The following is a 15,658-nucleotide window of genomic DNA, read 5'->3' as shown; positions in this document are numbered from 1 at the left end:
ATACACCTTTTTCCAACTCATAAACATGTCGAAAACTACCACAAAAAAATTCTAGAATTTTCTTAAAAAATTCTAGAGTTTTCTCGAAAAAAGCTTGCAAGGTTGAGACACAATTCTCAACATTCTTCCACTTGTCGAACACCTTGCAAGAGTCAAGGGATCCAAAGTGGCATGGACTTAATTGCTAGGGGTTAAGAGACCCATAGACTCTGAACACAATCTGAATTTCCCTGTGCTCATGGGCTTAGTTAATGCATCAGCAACATTCACCAAAGTCTCTACCTTTTCTAGCTTCACCTTGTCATCCTTGACCATATCTCTCACAAAATGATATTGTACATCAATGTGCTTGGTCCTAGCATAAAATGTCGCGTTCTTCGCTAGGCAGATTGCACTCTGACTGTCACTATAAATTGTCATTGTACCCTATTTGAACTCTATATCTAAACATGATCTCTTAATCTAGATGGCTTCCTTGCAGGCATGAGTAGCTTCCATATACTCTATCTCTATAGTGGATAAAGCAACCACAACTTGTTGCTTGCTCATCCAGCTGATTGCGCCACCGAATAATGTAAATACATATGCACTGGTGGATCTTCTACTATCAACATCACTAGACCAGTCTAAATCCACATAGCCTCAAATATCCAAGGAATGCTCATATCATGTTCCATGAAAACATATCGAGTAATCTGAAAACTCTTTTTACTGGATCCCAATGTGCTCTTCCTGGATTGGACATATAACGGGAAAGTACTCCCACTACTTGGGCAATATCTGGTCTTATGCAAACCATAGCATACATCAAACTTCCAACAACACTTTGATTCAATCATTGACTCATCTCTTCCATCTCCAATGGGGATGAAGGACACTATGAGCTAGAAAGCTTTGTTCCCATAGTAACAAGAACACTCAATGGTCTAGAATCTTGCATATTGAATCTTCTTAGAATAGTACCAACATACTTACTTTGTCCTAGCCAAAGCTTTCTGTTTTGTCTATCTCTTTTAATCTCCATTCCTAGAATGTACCTTATTGCACCAAGATCTTTCATTTCAAACTTTGCTAAGAGCTGAGATTTTAATTCTGCAATCAAACATTTTCCTTTACCAATAAACAACATGTCATCAACATATAAGGCAATAATCAGGAAATAATTACCATCAGACTTGTAATATATACAGTGATCAGATTTGGATCGCACATATCCTAAACTCAATAGATATGTATCGAACTTCTAGTACCACATTCTAGGACTTTGTTTTAAACCATACATGGATTTGTTCAATTTACAGACCAAATGACTTTTACCTTTCACCTCAAAGTGCTTTGGTTATGTCATATAAATTTCTTCCTCCAAATCTCCATGAAGGAAAGTTGTCTTTGCATCTATCTGCTCAACTTATAGATCATATGTTGCTGCAATAGAAAGTAAAAATTGAATGGATGTCATTTTTGCTATAGGAGAAAAAAATTCACCATAGTCAATTCCTACAACCTAGGAGTAACCTTTGGCAACCAAATGTGCTTTAAACTTCTCAATGCTTCCATCTGAACCCATCTTCCTTTTGAACACCCATTTACAACCAAAAGGTTTACGACATTCAAGCAATGGTACAAGGTCTCATGTGTCATTCCTCTTAAGAGCTACCATTTCTTCTTCCATGGCAATTTTCCAGGACTCTGAATCATTCATACCAAGAGCCTCTTCTACAAATTTTGGTTCATCAATATTAGCATTCAAAGAAAATATACACCTCCAATCAACAGGAGAATATCCATACCTTTTTGGTGCTTTCCTCTGTGTACTAGACCTTTGAACAAGATTTGGTTCTGATTTAGGTTCAAGCTCATGATCAGGGTCTCCCTCTTCCTCTAATGATTCTGAACTCATAGAGCTCTCTTTAACAACTTGTCTTTTAAAGGGCCTCGATTCAACTTTCTCAGGTGTAGCAGGAAGATGAATCACATCTTTCTTTTCTTTTAACTATTATGGTTGCATTGTAACAGAAGAAGGCTCAATTTCTCTAAAAATAACACTTCTAGAATAAAATAGCTTTTGTGCAACAAGATTCCAAAGCTTGTATCCTTTCACACAATAACTATATCCGATGAAGATACATTGGATAGCTTTGTTGTCCAATTTTGTCTACTTCTCCTTTGGCACATGAGCATATGCCTCACAACCAAAAACTCTTAGATGTCTAATTGAAGGCTTGTGGCCTGAACACACTTCCATTGGTGTCTTATCAACAAGAGCATATGTAGGAGACATGTTTATCAGGTAGCAAGCAGTGGCTACAACTTTGGCACAAAACTTTTGTTCTAGTCCAGCTCCACTTAGCATACTCCTAGCCTTCTCCATCAAGGTCCTATTCATTCTTTCTACAACTTCATTCTACTGTGGAGAATACAGAGTTGTCTTCGCTCTTTTAATACCACAATCTTTACAAAATGTGTCAAAATCATTGAAGCAATATTTACCACCATTATCAGTTCTCAAATGCTTTATCTTCTTTCTAGTGTGCAACTCAACCATTGCTTTAAATTCTTTGAAACGATTGAAAACTTTAGCTTTACTTTTAAGAAAATAAACCCATGTTCTTCTATTGAAATCATCAATGAAAGAAATATAATAACTGATCTACCAATAGTAGCAACATCAACTAGACCAAATACATCTGAATGGATTAGATCCAAAATACATGAGGACTTATGAGAACTTGAGTAAAACTGAGCATGGTTTTGTTTACCATAGATACAATGCTCACAAAAATTAAACTCAAGATTGTAGTCATTCAGCCCATCAACAAAGTTTTTATTCTTTAAGGTTCATAGACCTTTCTCACCTATGTGGCTAAGTCTCTAGTGCCATAACATAGTCTTCTCTACAGGTAACTTTGATTCAGTAGTTAGAGCATCCTTGGGTACCTAGAAACCATGACCATCTATTAAAAGAGAAACCCTCTCCTTCTCCAACAAAGTAGTCCTCTTCACAATCTTATTAGAAGTACTATTGCACTCAAATATGCATGCATCAAGTTGGTACAATGTACCCAATCTACTTCCTCTTGCTATTACCATAGCACCTCTCACCATTTTCACACCTACTTCAGAAAACTATAAATGCACACCCGCATCTATTAGTTTACTAACAAATAATAAATTCCTCACCAATCCTAGGATATGCAAGACACCATCAAATCTTCTAATTCTATAATCATAAAATTTTGCACAAATACTTCCACGACCAACAATATCAAGAACTAAGTTATCACCCAAATATACCTTACCACCATCAAACTTTTCATATTTACTAAACTAATTTCTATTAGGAGTCATGTGAAAAGATGCACCTGAGTCTATCAACCATGCATTGTCACCTACAAGAGTGGCCAACACTGTGATGAAAACATCTCTATCTTCCTTCTTAGACTCAAAATTAGAATCATGCTTCTTCTTCTTCTTTTTCTTCTTCTCCTCTTTGCAATCCTTTCACAAGTGTCCACGTTTGCCATAATTCCAGCATATCACCTTGGACTTACCAGGAGATTTTGATCTCCCCTTATTTTTGGACTTAGAACAGCCATGTTGCTTCTCATTCTTGCCTCTTTCCTTTGATCTTCCTCGAACACTCAAAGCCTCTTTGGCATTCAGAGAGACCTTCCTTCTCATCTCTTCAGAAAGTAGAGAACCAACAACGTCCTCCATCTTCAAGACAACTGAAGTGCTCCCTATGGCCATGACAAGGTTGTCGCATGAGTTTGGCAATAAACATAGCAATATTTGGCACCTTTCTTCTTCATACATCCACACCCCAATTGAGGTCAACTAAGTCACCAACATATTAAAACTTTCAAGATGCTCAAAAATTTGTCCACCTTCTTCCATTCTCAAGGAATAAAACTTCCACCTCAAGAAAATTGTGTTCACATGCGATTTCGCTTGATAGATCTCACTTAGCTTCTTCTAAAGCTTCTTTGCGGTAGGTTCTTCATGGACATTAATCAATATAGAGTCTACAAGACACAACTTGATGATACTTTTAGCTTTTTTGTCTCTCGCATCATACTATGTGGCTAAAGTTGGATTTGTGGGCCTCGACTTCTTTTCAATGACTGCATCCCATAGATCCTGAACAATAAATAGATCTTCCATCTTCAGGTTCCACATTTCAAATTTTGTGCTAGAAAACTTCTCTACATCAATCATCCCTGATGTGCTTGCCATCTTTGCAACCCTACAACACAAAAATAAAAACCTTTGCACAAGTTCCCACTCAAACCTTGATTAGCTCAAAAAAACCTATACCCAACCAATAGAACCAAAATTGGCCAGGCTCTGATACTAGTTGTAAGGAAGCTAAGGTGCATGGAATCACTTCCTACACTAATCTTTGAGAGGACAATTATGCAAATTCAACTAACTATTGTAGAGATCTCAAGAAATGCATAATAATTTTATCAAAACAACAATGAACACATAACACAATGATTACCGTGGGAAAACCCTTCCAAGAGAAAAACCCCACCCTCCAAAACCCACACAATCTATTCTCAAATCTAGAAGATTACAATACACTTGCAATGTAAGTTCTTACAGGAGCGCATCACCACAACTTGAACTCAAACTCAAAACTCAAACTCAAAGAGATACTCCTTCTAGCACCCAGTCTTGCAAACTGAACTCAATGATTCAAACACCTCCCCAAGCCCTCCTTTTATAGTGATTTACCACTTGTAAACCATTTTTGGTCTTACAAAACCATGGGCAAAACAACCATGCCACATGTTACCCACTTGTAATTTGTAACTCCAAGAATACCATTTTCGGCCATAATTGTGTCCTCTAGTTTAGACCCCCATAAAAGTCATATAATGAGTTGTTTGCACTCTAAAAATGGCCCTTCTACATTTTTCTAGAGACTAGACACATTCTTAACAACTCATACACCTTTTTCCAACTCATAAACATGTGGAAAACTACCACAAACAAATTCTAGAATTTTCTAAAAAAAAATTGGAGTTTTTTGGAAAAAGCTTGCAAGGTTGAGACACAATTCTCAACAACTTGCACTTTTGTATATTTGCTTACTAGCTTAGTATTTCTTTTCATTACATTTATCTTAGCTCACATAGGTTAACTAAGAGAATTGTAATCTTGATCTTGTTAGCATAGTTTACTTTTCTTGTTCTTGCATCATCATTTTAGTTTAATATTGTATTTTCATTCTAGTTATATTGTATTGCATTCTCATTTGAAGTTCTTGGATACTAGCATTCTTTCTCTTACTCCTTGAATCTTCCATTCTATGTTGCACCTTGCAAAGATCTCCATCATAAGGTTTGTTTGAGAGGCACCATCATATTATTTACATTCTTGCATGTCATGGATAGGAAGTTGTAAGTTGACATGCAAGGCTTCATTTCCATTCGATACCTTGGATAGAAGGGTTTATAAAAGTGTGTCTACTTTTGAGCATAGATTTTTGGCACCCATCATAGGGCTAGAACCAAGTTTTTAGCTCCATTTCTTCGCATTTTTTAATTTCATCATCACAATTCTATTATTTTTATTTTTATTTTTTAGGTTGAAATATTGTATGATATTTCACTACACTGGGTGTGATTTTTCTCTATGTTGTAAGAAGTATATACCATTTTTTGGTATGTCACCTAGTTGTTCTATGAAGTGTCATCTGAAATCTGTTGAAGTGTCATATTGGTTAGTTCCTCTATCGCCTTAGCCAAAAGTGTTTCTTGGTTCCTGGAGGAATATTGTATAATATTTTGGTGAACAATAGTATGTTGTACAAACTTGTTATTTTGGATATTATGAGTGCTATAGCTTATTTTCCTTTCATCTAACTTGCATTTTGGGTTTTCTAGTTTTTTAAAACATCCTAACAAGTGGTTCATGGGTTTTGGTTGAATATTTTGTGCCCTAACTTGTAGTTTTGTTAGATTTTATTTCCACTGGATTTGCATTTCTAAGGTTACTAACAAGTAGTTTTGTAGGTTGCCTTGGAGATACAGATAACATTGGGTTTTTGCTTTAGCTTTCATTTCATTTCCTAGGCACTTAATAACTCATGCATAAGGGTTCATATCATTGATAGAGAAGTATGCTCTTGTCTTTCTAAGACAATTAGAAACTTGGAACCATTGGTGTCGATGAAGAAAGTGAGTGAAGAGGTTACCCTTTAGGGGCCTTAATTAACCCTTGTTTAATGTGTTTGGAAGAAGCATTTGGAGAAGGATAGTTTTTTTTTTGTAGGGTGGAAATGCATCTTGACAATATTCTCACCCACTTTATGTTTCATTGATTCATTTTCTAGGAGTTATTGTTGACTTGGTTGCCATGTTTTATTTAATATGAATTCAATGTATTTGACCAAATAGTTTATTATAAATGTATATGTATACTCGTGTTATCCAAGTTGACCAATCCTATACTATTCTTTATGTTAAATATAATTACAATTCTTTGTTTGGTGTATTTCTTACTTGATATATTGATGTATTCGACTAGTTGGTCAAAATTTCTTGTCCATTTGGTTTTTTTTTTTTTTGGACAAAATGGTTGAAATTGGTTTTTTATCAATAAGAGGCCAAAGCTAGGATTAATTATTATTATGTATCATGATTAATTGTTTTATAATTTATTAAGCTCAAGTAGACCCGAACCCAAGACCTCCCAGAGAAGAGACTCACAATTTACTATTGTGTTCTAGGCACTTGCCTCAAAATGTTTGAAATATTTATTGATATAAAGTACTATTAATTTAATTGAAATTGCTTATTTAATGTCAATTTGTGACTTGACATGTAATTGTGCCTCTATTTTGAATTAAATCTTTTGTGGTGTGCTAGTCTTTAGATTTTTTGACCCTCTACATTTAATTAATGATCTATTTGAAAGGTCTTTAACGAGTTAGAGAATGTTTGATTCTTGTGTGTAAAATATTATAGATTATGACATTAATGAAATTGCTTTGTTTATTATTTTATTTAATTATTTGTCGACTAAATTCAATTCATCTAGTAGGACCCATCAACTTGGTGACTTTCTACTTAGTGTTAATTATATGACATATATACATATGGAGGGAGGTGTCCTATTTTGAAAATCATGTGGTAGTGATATTTAACTTCTAAGCATTTTATTATGACATATTCTATGACAAGTATTGTGATGCATATGATAACCTATGACTATGTTTATGACTCTTATGCCACCACTTATGACAACCAACTATTCTTGGAGGTGGGTACTAATTCATACAAGGATATTTCATGCATTAATGACATTACATATTAGGAATCTCATTACATTTCAAGTAGGCATTCAAGCTCAAGATTCACATGATGAAATATAGCAATGCTTCACATTAGACATATTGCATGTATACAATGTCTAGGGATTTTTACGAGCTTAGATGATTGACACATGAACTTAGGCTTCATCTTGGGTTCTTTCATCTTTGTAATATTAAATCATCAAAGAATTATCATTGTTGCAGTTGTACATATATTACCATAAAATTATTCTATAGTTTAAGGTTATTATGCCAAAATCAATCCAGGATGTGGGTTAATGTGAAACGCATATTGAAGAAGCTATTGCAATTGAATTGTATTGTATTTATTCATTCAACAACAAAAGGTCATGATTTTGGAGTGTGGCAATAATACAAAGTATTACATTCCTTCATTTGCATGCTCCTTTTGATAAACTTTAAGCATGTTAAATATCTCTATTTGAATGTGTTTCTTATTTGTAATAATCAAATATTTATACCTAACTTTGGACTATCTTATCCACTAGATTAGTGTAGGGAGCATTTTTTGCACCTTTATCTCCTTTGAATTATTAAATCACTTTAGTCACCTTCTTGAATTAAAAGTTAAATTTCGAAAAAGAAAAAAAAGAGGAAATAGTTATGATGTTTCTATAAATGAATACGAGAAAGTCAGATTTTCACATTTATCCCTTGCATGGTGTATATTATATATTGCACTCTAGTTTAATGTTGTTCCAATAACTTTTATTTGATTTTGTCAATTTAGGGTTTAAGGGGTCTTCTAGGTCCAACCAATTTTCATGAGTATGCTTATGTTCTAAAGTGGCTTTGACTAGATTAAATGACCCCATAAAAACATATAATTACTACTTATGTTAATAAATTTGCATGTGTCATCAACACTTGTAGATTTAGTTATCATCTATTTCCAACAATTTTGATTTTATTCAACAATATTAATTTATTAGATTGATTTGGAGGTTTTACTATGTTAGAATGATTTAGAATAAATGAGGAGGGGTAGTGAATTAGGTCCAAATGTACCAATTAAACTTTTAATCACTTCACATACTTTATATCTAAACATTTAGTAGCTCGATCTATATAGAAAATAATCAATAACATAAACTTGCAGTCCATTGTCCTAATAGTAACAAACTTGTAGAATGTAAAACATTAACAGTAAAACATCTCCTATAACATCCACATAAGTATGACACTAGAATTTAACATGAAAACCCAATTTGGAAAAAACCACCTCTAACATGTCACCAATTTCTCACTCTTCTTAAGTGAGCTATGTTAGGAGCTAGCCCTGTTAAAGGTTATAAAAAATCTTGTTAAATGTGACCTTGCTAAAGGATTTAATCACCCTATTAGGAGTGGCCTTGTTAGAGGACTTTAGAACATTCCATTAGAATGTCACCTTGATTAAAGGATTTACATATGATAGTTAGGTCAACCTTGATTAAAGGATTTCAATACTGATACAATGGTTAGAAAGTAACAACATGTTGATCTAAAAAATACATCTCACTGTACAAATACATATTAGAACATAGTCCAACAACTGACTCATTGACTGGCCTCCATTAACATCTCCATCACTAACTTGCTTGGCATCTTCAAGAAATCACTCTTCACCTCAACACTTCATTGTTCAACCTTCTGCTCAAGTTCACTAATCAATAGAATCAACAACTGCTCCAACCTTTTTAAGGTCTTCACTAGCTCTTCTAACCTCTCAAAGTTTAGCCCTTGTACCTCCTTAAATAGGTAACTTTGATCTTTTTCTTCTTAAACATCATCATAGATCTTAGGGTTTGGTCATATTCATCAAATCTTTCCATCATTTTGTCTCCTCTTTTCTCTTCTGTAAAATTCTTCAACCTTCTCCTTGAATCCATGCATAGAAACACTCAAACATGGTTTCCCTTGAATTAAATACTCCAGTTCATCCATCCTTATCTTCAACACACTTTCCATATTCCAAGAATTTAATTTTATTGGTTGGAAATAAAGGTTTCCCCATAGTCTATCAAATCTTGTCCCTAAGCCAACACTGGGTTCTGACACTTGGTCATCATTGAATTACTAAGTCGATACTAATTGTTCTATCCAACATACTTTCTAATACTCAGTCAATATTGATGCTCATTTGACACTATGTTTGCTTAGCTTATACTATCACTCAGTCAACTCTAGCATCACTCAACTTAAACTTCTAGTTCCTTAATCTTCTTCTCTTTTGCTTGGTCAAGCCTGTGCATTTGGTCTTTCTTTGATCACTTCTTCTGGGCTCCAGTACAATTGTCTTCTCCACTTGGGTTATGATTAAACAATCATATTATCTTGTCAATGTCTAGGCAATCAAGTGCTCATTTTAGTTCCTTATAACTCAACCTTTCCTCTAGGCCATTTTTGTCATGTCCTTCTTCTCAAATCCTCTTCATCAATCATCTTATTATGACACTCTACTTAGATAGTAACTATTTTAACAATAAGGTTTGACATCAATAACAACATACCAATTATTCCAATGGTAGTTTCCAACAATCTCTCTCTTTAGAATTTATGGCAACACCTCTAGTTACAATACAATCCAAATTATGTAATTTCTTTGAGCATCACCCTTTGTGTTCAGTATCAAATCTTCATTAATACACTTAGTTTCATTTTGATTCTCATGAAAGAAACTCTGATATGCAACACATAGAATCCCTCTATCATATCAGATCATGAAATCAATCAACTTCCTCTTGTATTGTTGGCAATATCATTCATTGATTTGTCTTGGTTAATACATTCTCCCTCTTGTTACCATGTTTTAGTCTTACTCCTTTAAAGCTTGAAGTCATTGGTATGAAAGTGAGTGTGTGTCCAAGTGTGATGTCTAAGTATCCTTTAGGTCACTTACTTCTCATCTTTCCCAAAGTACTCTACTTTCTTTGTTTGCTAGTTCCCCCCTTGCATCACCTTTACCCACCATCTAAGCAGGTTTCTTGTTTTTCTAGTGCACGCAGTGTCTAGGTGATCTAGGCATGGTTGGGGTGTGTTTTGGCATCCTCCCAATGAGAAGTAAGTGTTTCTACATTTCATTCTCTACTATCTTTCCCTAACACTCCCATGTCACATGGATTCAGACCTTTCAAGCTATTTTCCCCCTTAAGTGAACTCTATTAAGTGTGTATCTAAAGGATGAAGCCGTGATAGTGATTAACAGGTTGTGAATATGATTATGTCATGCCCAAAGGCCTAAAAATCTATGGATCAAAGCCAGAGTGGATCTCATTCAAATTCATGGAGATGAGATCAAGTGCTACAAGGGAACATAGGTATATGAGTTTTCTATTGCGTACTAATGGAAGCGAAGTTATTTTGTTCTGTGTCCAATGCTAAATAAACTTAAGCCAAATCTTAATCCTAATGATCAAATAGTGTGAGCACGATGTTGAATGAACCATTTAAGGGCTCATAATCAGTGAGGCATGCTTGAGATCTAGCTTCAAGGCCATTAGATTGAGGTAAAATAATGAAGTTTTTTTAGTTGTGCTCTAGTTTGGGAAATGTTGCTAAGAAAGGGGTTTTCCATTCTAAGGAAATGAAAAGGCCGCTTCTCCAAAGGCCTTGAAATAGAAACTTGAGTTACTCTAATGTGCAAATATTCCTCGAAGATTCTCAAAAGATACTTCCAGAAAAGATAGTGATGGAAATGTGACCCCAATATAAAGGAAATGTAGTGTTAAAAGCTTTAGAAGGAAAGTGAAAGAATGAAGTGTGCAAGCTAGAAAAAAGAGTACTCCCTGTTCTGCAATCCTAGATAGAAGTAAAATGGGTTTGCTGAAAAGCTAAGTTTCTCTCTCTCTTGCATATGTTAACATTATCGAATATATCTGCATTTTGGATTCTAAAGAAAATTAAGGCACTTCCCAAAAAACTAAAGCATTTATGTTGTTAAGTGATTCATAGTCAGATAACTTTACTTTAAGTAAAGTAATAGAGCTTTTGAGAGCTTAACATTTTACGTGCAAATGAACAAAAAGTTTAAATAGTCATTACTCATGGAATTAAATGCAAATCATGTTACTATAATCATTGGCCAAACTTAATTTTGTTTGTGTGGCACAAACGTTATAATTCCTATACATATTTCATTAGAATTGCATGTAATTGGTTTCTTCAAGTATATTTAAATGACTTTTTATCAAGAACTACATCATGCACAATCATAGAAAATGGCGATCAAAGCTACTAGTTACGATAAGTTAATTATCTTGGAGAGTGATTTAAAGGAGCTTATAGATACATCTTTCAAATTCTATGATTTGGGTGATCTTTATAGAAGGCTTAATTCTCAACCCATTCACCCAATCACTCAAAAACTTAAGGAGAGCAGACTGGTTGAAGCAGTCAATTTTCAAATGGAAATTCATGCACCATAGTTAGTGAAGGAATACATCAAGAGATTAAACCCCAAAACAAAGCAAATTGTGTTTCCTGACCAATCTATTCTCATCTTAATCAATAAGGCACTAATGTAGTCTATATTTGGCATTCTCGTGAAGGAGCAATATTGTGATGTTGATTTTGACTCTTTTGTGTTCATGTTTAGTGAGAAGAAGAGTCTCAAGCAGGAAGACATGCAAAGGACATGGTTCTAGACTGCTTGCTCAAAGAAGAGGAAAATGTCAAATACCTTGTTCGACACAAATTTGAAAAGAGAAATTGTGGATATCTAAGTGCTCCTCCTTAGACTCAAAGGAAAAGAGGAGATTTTGGAATTTATTAAGCACCATTTCTTCCTAGTACAAGAAATATGTGTTGAGGATATGCAGATTGATTGGGCAGAAATCATGTATGATGAGCTCACCTCGTGGTTGAATTCAACCAAAGGATTTAAGCAGTTTTACATGTCCTCATATATTATCTATGCATTGGCAACTCATCACTTGTGGCTTAACCTCCTTGGCATCCTCAACTATGATGAGCACACCAAAGTATACAAATTTTACCCACATTTGCAACTACAAAGAAGCTATGAGGAGTACATAGCTATCAATGATACCTTCACAATGAGGCTATGTCGAGAATTGCAAGGATGCCTTGAAAGGAGATTTTCACTAGAGGAAATTTTGGCCATAAGTCAATTTGGATGCTCATTCATCTAGTTTTTGAGCTTCTCCTATTTACAAATAGGATCTTATGACAACTTTCCTAAGAGGTTTCCAAGATATCCAAAAAACAAGGTGGTTCTAGGCGAACTATGTCGATAGATCCTTGAAGTGAACACCCTATGTTCTAATGTGAAGAAGATAGCCAAGATTCCCTTCCCTATAGTAGTTGGCCCATATTCATGTGCCTCTAGATCAGATGCTCAAAATTTGTTAAAGAGCTTTGAGAGAAAAATTAAGTTGTTAGACTATGAGGTATTGAGGCCTTAATATGATCTAGATAACTTTGTAAGGGATCATTTGAAGTTAGGATATGCCTACAGGCATGTTCTTGATAGTGAAGACTTCTGGTCCAAGTGTCTCAATGTGTACCAAAATTGGGAGAGATTTTGGTCATAGCTAACCCTTAATGAAATCAAATTATATAACTATTATGTTGATGTTTCTGACCTTGCAGATGATGGAGCCTACATGCACCCCACATCTTACGAGAGGATCAATGGCACCCCAATTTTGTCTACCCCACCTAGAGATCTAGTCATTGACACTATGGAGGTTCTTATGTAGGGGATAGTCAAGAGAATAGACAAATGGGTTGAGTGGACCTAAGTGAGGAAGAAGAGGACCAAAAGCATTGGTTCTATAGGTGGAGTATCAGTTGGAGCCGCCCAATCAATTGCAAAAACAAACACCATAGCTACTACATAAACATTTGCAAGGCCATTATAATCCATTGGCCAAGGTGGAGACCATCCTCTAGAAAAGAATGTGCCACTCATTCCTACTTATGGAGCTAGCTCTCTTTCGAACATCGGGAAGGCTAGGGAGAAGCATGATGATAAGGATAAGGGAAAAGAACAAGAAAAAGTAGTGGCCAAGCCATCTTTCCCTGTCCAAGTCATCAATTTGGATGGTGACACTAACCCCATGGATAGCCAGGAACTGAATGCATCTCAATAAGGGGATACCTTAGCCCTTTCAGTAACTAAGATTGTTTCCTTCCCTGTTGCTTCTCAGAGCAAGTCAACTCCATTAATCTCAAGGAAGTTATTCATTCCTACTACATTGTAGTTCGCTATCAATGTGCTCTCTATAGAGATATGGCTTGAAGAGACCACTGATAAGAAGGAGAGGACATATGAGGAAGCAGCTCCATCGAAGGACTTGATCACACAAGTCACTTCCTCTCATCCATCCAAGAAGACTTAGAAGTAGAAGACAGTTGTTGCACTAGCTATAGATTCAACAAATGGCCACATGATATTCGAGATTGATGAGCCACAGAAAGAAGGTAGATTTCATGAGCTCTCCAAGGATGACTTCTAGATCAGGACATTGGATGTTGGCATCCTAGCTCTTGACTCCATGGTGAACATGTGGAAATCTACCAATGAGAAAATCAAAGATAAGCTAGAAGAGCTTAGAGCATAGAAGGAAATATTGAAAGCCTCAAATGAGAATTAGTGGAATACATAAGGTCTTCACTTGGGAGCACTTTGTCGAGTCAATTTGACCCAAATGTAGAGGAGAATAAAAATCTACTCCTAAAGATGCAACAATAAAGGCAATTTAAGCAAGTTAAATGAGCATAGGTAGAACAAATGAAGGCTTAAGGTCCCCCACTAGTTGAAAACTTGGGAAACCTAGTGTTGGATGCTCACAAGCTCAAGGAAGCAGCTTCAAATCACCAGACAACCATACTTAAGGTAGCAAACAAGCTGACAGAGCAATTGTGTAATGCCCCGCCAAGGGATCCAAAGAATTTTACTAAGTTTGCCAAACAATTTTTTTTTAAACATGAAAGATAAAACCATTCATAACATTTGCGGAAGCAATAGCAACAATTCAAATGAAAATAAACATATCATATATACATAACAGGCTACATTCTTTAAAGATCCCTTAACGTCGTATCACATCTAAATTAACTATTCATCTAACATCCCATCCTTATGAAATAACAATGATACATCCAATGTACTTAAACAATATACAAGTGTCCTTTTGTAATTATATTTTAGTTTAGCTCAATCATCCACTGTACATATCATAGGGTATGAAAAGCTTAAAAGAATAAACATCCAATTAAATAAAGTACATCATCATCATCTAATATTAATCCATGATGCAATAACATAAATGAAACCACATATCATACATGATACATCATCACAAAAGATATAAACATCCATCACAAAAGATAATCATATATCACAAACATAAATAACTAAGTGCACGGTTCTTTCCAACCGTAAATAGCATCATTAGACCATCGTGGATCCTAGCCATCCCTCCGTGCGTAACATTCCAAAGCACCGAAGAGATCATCAGTATTAACATAGTAGGAATGTCACTCCTAAAACATCCTACTAACATGCAAAGTAAAGCATAATAAATCATCAACTAACATATGCAAAGTAAAGCAAATCATCAATATAAGAAACATACCAGTAAATACATCTATCATAAGGTATATTATCTATCATAATGCTCCAAGAACATAATGAAGAATAAATACCAACCAAGGATACTCCAGCCACGGTGTCTCGGACGGATCTCAAATGATAAGAGTGAAAATACACTACCACCCGACTGCGTGGAACCTAAGTGGTCCACTCCCACCGTGTTGAGGAGATAATATCAAATCCCAAACAGGATATCAATACACATAGCATAAAAAGTTCAGGAATCCTAAAAGTATACTAACTCAAAGGTTCCAACACACACAAAATTGACATCTAATTCTCATAGGCACACAATGACATGTAGGAAACCTACTCTGCAAGCGGGAAAGTGTCATCGCAATTATCATGTACAAGTTACCCTAGCAGTTAGCTAAACTCCACGGGTCCATACTGATCTCATGCGGCCACTAGTATCCTCTCATACTGACAAGGCATACTACGGAATGCACGGTCGCAACCGTGCATTCTCACTACTCCCATCCTAGCCTGTACAAGCACTCAAGGCATGGGCGAGAACATCAAAACAATTATCTTTTTAGGTTCATTTAATCCCCATTTAGTGTGTAAATGTTATCACTTATTAACCAAACTTACAATGAGTTACCCTGGCAGCCACTTAGGGCCCCGACCCCCATTGCAAGCCACTTCCCGACACTACAAGTAGATTACCTATCCTAAGCTCATGGAATCATAAATCTCAAAATCATAAAAGA

Source organism: Cupressus sempervirens, chromosome 8, assembly GCF_028749045.1.
Source record: "Cupressus sempervirens isolate cs-2001-9-10 chromosome 8, ASM2874904v1, whole genome shotgun sequence".
In the NCBI taxonomy this organism is placed as follows: domain Eukaryota; kingdom Viridiplantae; phylum Streptophyta; class Pinopsida; order Cupressales; family Cupressaceae; genus Cupressus; species Cupressus sempervirens.
Note: the sequence above shows the minus strand (reverse complement) of the source record.